The sequence below is a fragment of the Acomys minous genome, assembly GCF_964271855.1.
Source record: "Acomys minous genome assembly, chromosome: 2".
NCBI classification, from domain to species: domain Eukaryota; kingdom Metazoa; phylum Chordata; class Mammalia; order Rodentia; family Muridae; genus Acomys; species Acomys minous.
The window spans coordinates 80,826,083-80,834,455 of record NC_140484.1 but is presented as its reverse complement, the minus strand read 5'-3'; the positions used below and the strand labels follow the sequence as shown (position 1 = coordinate 80,834,455).

The 8,373-nt window shown below is 38.9% G+C and overlaps 1 pseudogene across 1 annotated transcript; it reads right to left on the bottom strand.

Annotated features, from left to right (window-relative positions):
- Positions 1 to 5,721: 5,721 nt before the first annotated feature.
- On the bottom strand, positions 5,722 to 6,638 carry LOC311588487 (small ribosomal subunit protein uS5-like; annotated as a pseudogene). Its single transcript has one exon. The product of its transcript is annotated as a small ribosomal subunit protein uS5-like (transcript).
- Between the last annotated feature and the right edge of the window lie 1,735 nt (positions 6,639 to 8,373).

Below are 8,373 nucleotides of genomic sequence, written 5' to 3'. Positions count from 1 at the left end.
CACAAGCCATTATCCAGAGATGGTTGGGCACACATGACAACCGAGCTGGTTAATCTATGTTGTGAATTTATCTGCATCTAAAATAAACTAAAATGCAAGCTATTAGTGCTCCTATGAGGGAATTTCTTGATCAGAATATTTTATAGAAAAACCTAAATATAGGTTTCACATTCTGGTGGCAGCTCAGATAAAAGGGCATGCAAGGTGGAGCTTACATCACTCTTGATGGAGGTCCATCTATCCTGTTGTTGTTATGGCTGCTTTCTTTCACTTATATCAGAAGCAGATTCTTTGGACATCTAATGTAGACTGAATACCAACAGGTCTCCAGGAATCTCCCAGGCCTACAGCACCAGACTGGGATTGCTTGGATATCCAACCTCCTGGTTGATCATCTACCAGATTCTGAACTTCTACAGTGATAGACATTGTTGAACTACTCAGACCATATCATGTAAGCCAATCTAACAAATCCCCCTTTAATGTAGACATTGGTCCTATGGGATCCATTCTTCTAAAGAACCCCATTATGATGACCAACAAACTCTCCTTGTAAACTAAGCTACAATTCTATAATAGAATTAATAACAATATAATGTACATTTAAACTGCCAAATTGAGATGCAAAAAAAATTCTTAAAGTGTCATTTATCATAGGCAATGGTCTTCTCTAAAGCCTCCCATCTTTTCAGTTACCCAAATGTTGCATAGAACTTGACTTAGACCTTCTAGCTCCACCCTCACTGATGACATCAGCAGGGCTGTGAAAGTTACCTCCTGCTGCACAGTAAACTGGGCCCACTATTATTGGCATAAGCAACAGACTGTTACCATTTCTTCTGAGTCTTCCTTATTTTGGCTTCTCTGGCTCAGATCTGACTAGTTTCTGCTGAAAAAAAATCATATTCACTGGGTTGATGAGTGCTGAATAATCTAGAATGACCCCATCCAGATAGATGGAGGCCAGAGGCAAACTCACACAGGCTCAAATATTCTCCAGCCAACAACCTTGGCTCATTCATTTTTAGGATTACACAGCATCTTAGGATTTCTACTGCTGTCAAGAGATACTATGACCACAGCAACTCTTACAAAGAATAACATTTAGTTGGGGGTTGGTTTGTACTTCAGAGGTTTAGTTTATTGTCATAATGGAAGAAAACATGACAGCAGGCAGACATGGTGCTAGAGAGGTAGCTGAGAGCTCCATATCCAGATCAGCAGCACAGTGAGTGAGCCACACGGGGCCTGGCTTGAGCATCTGAGATATCAAAGTCAATCCTTAGAGACAAGCTTCCTCTAAGAAGTCCACACTTGCTAATAGTGCCATTCTCTTTGAGCCTATGGGGCCATCAATTTTCATTCAAACCACTGCACACAGCAAGACAAGAATAATCAAGCCTAGACTCATGCAAAGTCACTTTCTGAAAAGTTTAGAACCAGTCTGGCATTTTTCCACCAAGTACTCTTAGAGTACCTGATTGGGTCATTTTATATGAGAAAACTGAAAGATGAAATGCTTTTAAAGAAAGATAAAAAATGAGTATATAAACATTAGGCAGAAGGTTGGAAATCTTGCATAAGTGTCTTCCCTCTAAAATGCTTACAATAGCTCACAGCATATACTGAACATTGGTTGATGCTTTTGCCCACACATTATTATAGTGTGGTGTCAAAACCCACCAGAGGGCCTACAGGAGACATTAGTTCAGTTGCAAGAATTTACATTGTCACTCATAATCATCTGAAACTCCTGTTCCAAGAGCTTCAATGTCCTCTTCTAGCCTCCATGTATCACATAAATTTAAAAATAACTCAGATACAAGATGATGGAGCAGAACACACACCTTGCCTGATCAGCAGGACAGCAACTGCACAGAGACATAAGGACCAAACTGAGCACTACAAAATACAAGTGCTGGTGATTCCCAGGTGAAAGAGGTCCACACAGTGTAAAGCACAGGTGAGTCTGGCCTCTGGCCCACTGGCTAATACACAAAAAAGTCATTAGGTTCCTGCAGGCATGTGTGCAGTCTCCAAAGCCTAGCCACTTCTCTACTTGAGGGCCTCACCTGCGTTCTTATTATCCAAACTGAACTAAAGACTAAAAAACATCATTGTCTGGGGTTTCTTACCCGAAGCACACCTCACAGTCTAGAACACAAGTGGATCCAATCATAGTCATGTGGCCAATCAGCAAAGTTCCTTGGTTCACTCAGGCTTGGGCACAGGCTCCAAGGACTAGTTGCATACCTGACAAGGTGAGCAGCATATGAGCTCTGTTTCTCAGATGGAGCTGTGGGCTTCATAAACAAGTGTCTGGGACTTCCAGCCCAGAGGATTCTCCACAGTCTGGAACACAAATAGATCTGAACTCAGGACTCCCAGCCAATCTAAAAGAAGTTACCAAGGAAAGTTCCCAGGTCTACACAGGCACAGGCACAGGCGCAGGCTCCAAGTTCCAGCCACATGCCTCATAGGACACACAGCACCTGCACTCTGTGTCTTAGAAGGAATTGCGGGTTACAAAAAACCAGTGTGTGAGTCTCCTTGCTAAAAGGAGACACCACAGTGTAGAATATAAGTAGACCTGACCTCAATTCACCCAGCTGGTCCTTGGAAATTTCACAGGCCTAATCTCAGGTCATGCACATGATACAACAGAAGAGTTCCTTGATCTCAGTGGTGAGGGGCCTCAAGTTATATCCACTCACCTGCTAGCTGATTTCAAGAGCAAGTAAAGGACATGAGAATCCATCACTCACTCCCAGAGACATCAAGAGGGCTAAAGGCCAGCCTAAAAAAGAAACAACAAAAGCCAAAATATTATGGCATCTCCAGAACCCAGTTATCCCAAAGCAATCAGCCCTGGCAACTCCAACCCATCTAAATCAACAAGAAAACAACCTCAAATCTTTCATAATGAAGATAATAAAGAAAGGAATGAATAAAATATGTAAACAAATAAGGAAGAAATATACTAACAGATTGAGGATCTCAGAGAGGCCATGCCAGAAGACTACAGAGAGGAAATGAAGAAATCACTGAAAGAAATTCAGGAAAATGTAAATGATCAAGTGAAGGAAATAAAATGGTTCCAGATCTGAAGATGAAATTGCAAACAATAATTTAAAAATTGCAGAAATCCTGGGAAAAAAGAACTTAAAGAAGAAAACAGGACATGCAAAGGTAAGCATTGACAACAGAATACAAGAGATGGAGGAAAGAATCTCAGGTGTAAAAGATAAAATGGAAGATTTTGATGCAACATCAAAGAAAATTATAAATCTAAAAAATTTCTGTCACAAAACATCTAAGAAATCAAGGGCACCATGAAAAGAAGAAACCTAAGGATAATAGGAATTGAGGAAAGAAAATAATTCCAGTTCCAAGACACAGAAAATATATTCATCAAAATCATAAAAGAAAATTTCCCAAATTTAAAGGAAAGAATACCTATAAACATCTAGATGCCTAAAGAACACCAAATAGAGTAGACCACAAAAGAAAAGCCTCCTGCCACATTATAATCAAAACAACAAATGTATAAAACAAAGTAAAATGGCAAAAGCAGCAAGGGAAAAAGGCCAAGTAACATATAATGGCAAACATCAGAATCACACCTGACTTTTCAGCAGAGACCACAAAAGCAAAAAGGGCCTGGATAGATTATTGCAAACCTTAAGAGACCACAGAGGCCAGTCCAGGCTACTATACCCAGCAAAACATTAAATAACCATAGAGAGAGAAAACAAAATATGCCATGACAAAACTAGTTTAAACAGTACATAACCACAAATACGGCCCTACAGAAGATACTCAAAGGAAAACTCCAACAGAAGGAGGCTAACTATGCCCACAAACACAGGAAACAGATGACTTCACTTTAGCAAAGCAAAAATTAGACAAGCACACAAGCACACTACCACAACCAACATCAACATAAAAGAACCTAACATTTACTGATCATTAATCTCTCTCAACAACAAAGGTCTCAGCTCTTAATAAAGAGGTGCAGATCCACAGAAGGAATGCATAAACAAGACCCAACATTCTGCTGCATAGAAAAAACACACCACAGCCACAAAGATAGATATTACCTGAGAGTAAAGTGATTGAAGAAGGTCTTATAAGCAAGCAAAGAAAAGAAGCAAACTGAGAGCTATTCTAATATCTAATAAAATCGATTTTCAACCTGAATTAATCAAAAGAGATAAGGAAGGACACTTAATACTCATCAAAGGAAAATTCAACCAAGATGAAATCACAATTCTGAATATCTATGCCCCAAATACAAGGGCACCCACATTTGTAAAAGAAACATTAATAAAGCTTAAACCATATATTGATCCTCACACATTAATAGCCCCATCTTCCCAGATGTCATGAATCAAATGGACCTAATAAATATCTGCATGTCCTTTCACCCAAACACAAAATATTATGTCCTTTTCTCAGGACGTTAGAGAATCTTCTCCAAAATTGACCACAAAGTAGGACATAAAGCAAGCCTCAACACATACAAGAAGATTGAAATAATATCCTATAATAACCTTGTTTCCTTTCAGACCACCATGGCCTAAAGCTAGACCTCAACAACAGCAGAAATAACAAAAAGCCTACACACATTTGGAAATTGAACAACTTTCTACTCAATGATAACTAGGACAGAGAAGAAATAAAGAAAGAAATTAGGAACTTTCTAAAATTCAATAAAAATGAATGTACAACATTTCCAAATTTATGGAACACAATGAAAGTATTGCTAAGTGGGAAGTTCATTGCACTAAGTGCCTTCACAAAGAGATTGGAAACATATCATGAAAGCAACTTAATGTCACAACTGGAAGCCCTAGCAAAAAAAGATTCAGACACACCCACAAGAAGTAGATGGCAGGAAATCATCAAGCTCAGAGCTTAAATCAATTGACTGGAAACAAAGACAACAATTCAAAGAATCAATGGAACCAAGAGGTGGTTCATTGGGGGGAAAATCAACAAGATAGACAAATACCTAGCAAAAGTAATACAAAAATATCCACTATCCAAACCAACGAAATCAGTAATGAAAAGGGAAACATAACAACAGACACTGAGGAAATCTAAAGAATCATTAGGTCTTACTTCAGAGTCCTGTATGCCACAAAACTTGAAATTTTAAATGAAATGGACAATTTCATGGATAGATTCCACTAGTCAAAGTTGAATCAAAATCAAGTAAACAAATTAAACAATCCTATATCCCTTGCAGAAATAGAAGCAGTCATCAAAATTCTCCCAACCAAAAATACACAGATGGTTTCAGTGCAGAATTCTATAAGACCTTCACCAAATAGAAATCAAAGGAATATTACCAAACTCAATCTATGAGGCCACAGTCACTTTGCTACATAAACCACAAAAAAGACTCAAAAAAGAAAGAGAATTTGACACCATTCTCTCTTATAAACATTGATGCAAAAATAATAAAATACCTGCAAATCAAAACCAAGGACACATCAAAGTTATCATTCACCATAACCAAGTAGGCTTCATCCCAGGTACGCAGGGATGGTTTAATATAGGGAAAGCCACCAATGTAATCTACCATATAAATAAACTAAAAGAAAATAAGCACATGATAATCTCCTTAGATTCTGAGAAAGCATTTGAGAAAATCCAACACCCATTCACATTTAAAGTCTTGGAGAGTGCAGGGATACAAGCCACAGACAAACATAATTTTTTTTAACAGAATTAATCCACTTTATTTTTCTTGTAAAAACCCTTATGTGGTAGCCACAGCTGGAACCTGGGTCCTCTGAACAGACACTCTTGTGTGGGTTTTCACAAGATGATCAGTGAATTCCTGATAAGGAAACTTGGTGAACACAGTTTCTTTCCAGAGGTCGGGTGTCAGGTAGCTGTAGGTCTTGGAAATGGCATCAAAAGTGGCCTTGGCAAAGTGGCCCAGGGTAGCAGTACAGCCCCTGGCTGATGTGTAGCAGTCATCAATACCGGCCATCATCAGTAGCTTCTTGGGCACAGGAGCTGAGACAATGCCAGTGCCTCTGGGCGCAGGGATGAGACGCACCAAAACAGAGCCACAGCGGCCTGTCACCTTGCATGGAACAGTGTGTGGTTTGCCAATCTTGTTTCCCCAGTAGCCTCTCCGCACAGGGACGATGGAAAGCTTGGCCAAGATGATGACCCCTCGGATAGCAGTGGCTACCTCCTTGGAGCACTTAACACCAAGACCAATGTGCCCATTGTAGTCCTCAATAGCGACAAAAGCCTTGAACCTGGTCCGCTGGCCAGCCTGTGTCTGCTGCTGCACTGGCATGATCTTGAGAACCTCATCCTTTAGGGATGCGCCCAGGAAAAAGTCAATAATCTCGGACTCCTTAATGGGCAGGGAGAACAGATAAATCTCCTCCAAGGACTTGATCTTCATATCCTTAACCAGGCGGCCCAGCTTGGTGACGGGGATCCACTCCTTGTCTTTGGCTTTTCCTCCACGAGCCCCGCGGCCTCGCCACGACCGCGGCCCCTAAGGCCGCTGCCGAATCCTCCGCGGAAGCCGCCTCGCCCTCCTAACCCTGGGCCCCCAGGTCCTCTGGGCCCTCCCGCTGCACCGGCGTCATCTGCCATTTGGTGTTTTCCCGGGGAAGAAGAAGCCAGACAAACATAATTAAGGCTATGTGCAGCAAGCAAATACCCAACATCAAATTACATGGAGAGGAATTCAAAGAAATTCCACTAAAATCAGAGACTAAACAGGCTGCCCAATCTCTCCACATCTCTTAAATGTAGTACTTGAAGTTCTAGCTAGAGCAATAAGACAAGAAAAGGAGATCAAAGGGATATACACAAGAAATGATAAAGTCAAAGCATCGCTATTCACAGATATGACAGTGTACAAAAGAGACCCCCAACATTCTACCAGAGAACTCTTACATCTGATAAACACCTTCTGCAAAGTGACCAGATACAAGTTAAATTTAAAATATCAGTAACAATTTTGTATAAAAATGACAAACAAGCTGAGAAAGAAAATAGGGAAAACACACTCTTTGTAATAGCCAAAAATAATATAAAGTATCTTGGTGTAACTCTAACCAAGCAAGTGAAAAACTTGTATGGAAAAAAAAACTTCAAGTCCCTAAGAGATTGAAGATTATATCAAAAGATGGAAATATCTCCCTTGCTTGTGGATCGGGAGGATCAATATAGTAAAAATGATTATCTTTAGACACAGTGTGTTCTGATGGCCATCTGATCACCTCATAGCTAGATAACATATTTTATTTCAGTGAGTTGAACTTCAGCTCCCCTACTCAATGGCAGTCAAGCCAGTATAAACGTCTGGTTTAAATAACTAGTGAAAATCCAACCCCTAGCTTTTCTTTTGGATTCAAAATAGATTGCATTTCCTTGAAGCATGGCAATAGTTATAAAACAGTCTAACAGCTGAGCTAGGTTTTGTCTTTCTAGCAGTGGTCAGCCCATTGTTTTTCCTACTTAAATTCACAGCTTCCTTTTCATTCTTATTTAGAGAGAGATGTTACTAATTGTTCATTTTTGCATCACAATGATCAAATCTATACATATTAACACAATGTTATTTAGCAAAAAATCCATATTTTAACAACTAAAAACATCAAAGTAAAGTATAGCCTTGTTTATCCTTTTCTGTTTTACAAATTTCTTTAATAAGTTAATGGAAAATAAATGAATCTATATACTTGAAAAAATGATTACCTTGACAATCTAAAGATTCAATGAAACCCCTATTAAAATACCTACAAAAAATTTTTACAGACCTTGAAAGATAAATTCTCAACTTCATAAGGATGTGAAAATAGGGTCCATCATTCTCTTGCATACAAGAAACACAGCTCAGCAATAAAAATAAACATTATCTTAGAGTAATGGGCTGGAAAAAGGTATCCCAAGCAGAAAGACCCAAGAAACAAGACAAAGTAGACATCCTAGTATCTCCTAATACAGACTTTTAACCAACATAAATTAAAAGAGATGGGAAAAATACATTATACTCTATGAAGGAAAAATATACCAATATGATATCTCAATTCTGAACACTTATGCCCCAAATGCAGGAGCACTCATATTCATAAAAGAAACATTACTAAAACTTTCTCCAAAATTGATCATATACTTGGTCACAAAGCAAGCCTCAATAAATATAAAAAGATTACAATAATCTCTTGCATCTTAAGAGACAACCATGGATTAAAGCTGGAACTTAACAATAACAGTGACAACAGAAAGCCTACAACCTCATGGAAACTACAAAATTCCCTACTCAATGATATTTGAGTAAGGAACAAAATAAAAAATAAATTAAAATCTTCCTCCTAGAAGTCAATGAAA